At 35.5% G+C, this 3,092-nt stretch overlaps 1 long non-coding RNA gene across 1 annotated transcript in view; it reads left to right on the forward strand.

The window, feature by feature from the left end:
• The first annotated feature begins 582 nt into the window (after positions 1 to 582).
• Positions 583 to 3,092, forward strand: part of LOC112945363 — a 71,967-nt gene continuing 69,457 nt past the window's right edge. Inside the window, exon 1 of the long non-coding RNA XR_003248996.1 lies at positions 583 to 626. This is a non-coding gene — a long non-coding RNA (uncharacterized LOC112945363). The remainder of the gene's footprint in view (positions 627 to 3,092) is intronic.

The following is a 3,092-nucleotide window of genomic DNA, read 5'->3' on the forward strand; positions in this document are numbered from 1 at the left end:
TAGAAAATTTTAACACCTGTTCTATGCCTCAAACATTGCTCAAAAATACAAAAAGCAATGAAACTTTATTATATTGAATAATTCATTATTATTTTAATGGAACGAGTTACACCATATTTTGCTTTTTTATGTTATAGGGAAGCTGTTTACATCTCAGAGCTGACTGCTGCTGGCTCTAATTATTACAAATTATGTGACAACCGTAACAGCAACAGAAGGAAAAAAAAAAAAAAAGAAGACTTTTGCTTGAAAATAATGTTTCCACGTTGAAACTAGGAGTTACTAGTGGCTACTTCTAAACTGATCATTTCAATTGGCTCTACTYCATCAACCACAAGGAAAAACACCTGGCAAGCTCCTTGATCTCAGCCAACTCTTGTTAACCTTTTGGCCTTCACAATAACYATCAGCAGGCACCAATTCAGTGTTACTAATAAACTGGCATTATAACTTCCACCCACTAATAACATCTTATTGCTCTTCAGTATTAAATAAAAGGAAATGATCTGTTTAATTATAGTCAAAGAATTTTTGCAATGCTGTGCTGCCTTGGATGGTGAATACTGCATAATAATAATAATGAAATGTATTTAGGGACATAGCTACATGAACTGATTGCTACTGAGGTAAGCTACAAAGACAAGAGCTACTGTATAACATCTTGCATTTATGCTTTTTGCCTATAATAAATGTATCTCACCTTATTTGTCTGTGATGCTGAGATAAACTAGGGATAGTCTTTTCAAAAATAAGCGTAGGCAGTTGTAAGCAGTGTCTTATCATAGATTTTTTTCACTTATATTGCTGCTCCCCTTAATCTTTCCACCTTATTGGTGATTCTTAGCTATTTTCCCCCCTCTCTCTCTGTTAGTAAAGAAGGCAAGGAGAACCTGCTGACTGAGAAGACTTTGACAAACATTACAAAAACAGGATAGGTGTGGAGGCATTATGTGAGCTTTACTTCAGYTGAAGTTTACCTTTCTTGGATTTGTAAGATCAACTTGTTTTCAGAATTTTATTTTGCTATTCCTCTCTTGTCCTGCAGGGTGATCCTTTAAAACCCAGTTCCCTATCTGCTCTTGCCTATGACCTAGTACATACTGAATCAAATCTTTCTTTGCATAGTTTGCACTACTTCATTGCACTTTATTGTATTAAAGGTTGTTTAGAGGGGGTGTAACTTGGCCTGTTACCATATCACCTACTGTCTTGAAGAGGACTCCTCTGGAAGAAAGTATGGGTGAACACCTGAGATCTCTGGGAGCAAAAAAGCAAAGCGTGCTAGCTACTTCTATATTTGTTTCTCACTCCAGGTCTTTTACATGTTACGATACTATTGCTTTTCCCCATATCTGCATTGCACCTTTCTAATGAGTACTGTGAAGGTGTTGTTGACTTCGATATGTGCCTAAAAAAATGACTCAAAGAGAATATCTGTGGTTGAATTACAGAAGAAGTGAGATTGYCAATAAATAAATCCTGTTGTGTTATTCTACGTGCAGCAAGGGGGATAAGCTGGGAGTAGCTACTGGGGAGTAGCTAATATTGTAATTTTTTTGTTTGTTTTGTTTTTCTTATATTCTATTTTACCATCCAGTTTATCTTTAGGGATTTACTTGAGAACAAACAGAAGGAATAGAAACTTTGCTTTCTGGTGTGGCTCCTTCTTTGCTTTATCTTCCATTTCTTACTCAGATACCTTGTATACTTTATTACAAATAGAATGAGCTGGATATTAAAGCCCAAATAACACACTTGATTCTCCTCCGATATCAAGTTTACATTTAGAATGGGAAATAAGGATATTACTTCCTTGATTGCACTGCAAGTGGAAGAAATAATGCCTTACTGTGGGCTGATCCTCTTACCTTTTGCAGGGTTGCCATCTCCACAGTGTGTTTTCAGGAGAAAGTGGATGYGCTTTGATACTACAAACTGTGCTAATTTCAAAAATTTTAAGGATTTTATGTATATGTAGGTTGATCAACTTTAAAGCTATCTTTTATTAAAAGATGTACAGTGATTGTGTAGAAGAATGGTTAATATGTAGGAATGGCAAAACTAGCAAGCTCACAAACTGCTTAATAAATAGAATGAGGAATATATTATACCCCTTACATTGGCTCTAGATCAGTTAAYGAACTGGTTTTATATCATGCTTCAAGGTCTAACTGCTTCCAGATTAAAAAAGGACTCTGATGGAAGAACTTTAAAGTCAAGGGAAGCTTGGTTCCCATGAACTCTATTTCAAGAATTTATCCCCATATTTCTTTCTCTTGGGAGACTTGGCTGGGTTRCAGGCATTCTGCACCATTACTATGGTAAAAGGTTGAGAGGCAATATCTTCAAAGACAGTAAATCCTTAAAAATAGCCGAAAAAAGTAAAGCCATGCCTGTTGCTTGAGCTTTTCTCCTTTATTTTCTGTTTTGCAGAATACCTGTTGTTTTCGGGAGTCTTTATACAAGTGCCCTGCTTTTAAAAGTGAAAAGAATTTCTTAACTCTTTTTTTAGTCTTCTCTTGCTGAAACGTAGGCAGAATGTATGTCTGATGGAGGACTGTTTTTAAAGTATCTTGTAAACTGTATGGACAAAGGAACAAAAGTCTGCAAAAGATTAACATTTTATTTAATGTTAAATAGTTTATATGTGAATAGTTTCTATTGAAATAGAATCAAGATAAAGTCACTACATGGTGCCCTTCTGCCTTTCTTAAGGTCATCAAGTTATGACAGATCAAACAGTGTGATGTGAACATCTACAAGTGCTCCAAATTAATTCTCTCAGAACTGCAGTCAGCCATGTGTCTATGACTTAAATGTTTCAATCAATATCAATGAACTAAGATCTATCAGTCTTTAAAAAGTGTTAGAGCCTCCTGACAGTTAAAAAAAAAAAAAAAAAAAAACCTCACGCACATTTGCATTTTCACATGTAAAAGAATGTCTTCAAGCCTCTTCTTGCATGTTAGGCTTCTGTTAGGAAATTGGCTGTGTGGTAGTTATGACAGATCAAACAGTGTGATGTGAACATCTACAAGTGCTCCAAATTAATTCTCTCAGAACTGCAGTCAGCCATGTGTCTATGACTTAAA

This window comes from Nothoprocta perdicaria, unplaced genomic scaffold (genome assembly GCF_003342845.1).
Source record: "Nothoprocta perdicaria isolate Ctin4 unplaced genomic scaffold, notPer1 scaffold_188, whole genome shotgun sequence".
NCBI lineage: Eukaryota > Metazoa > Chordata > Aves > Tinamiformes > Tinamidae > Nothoprocta > Nothoprocta perdicaria.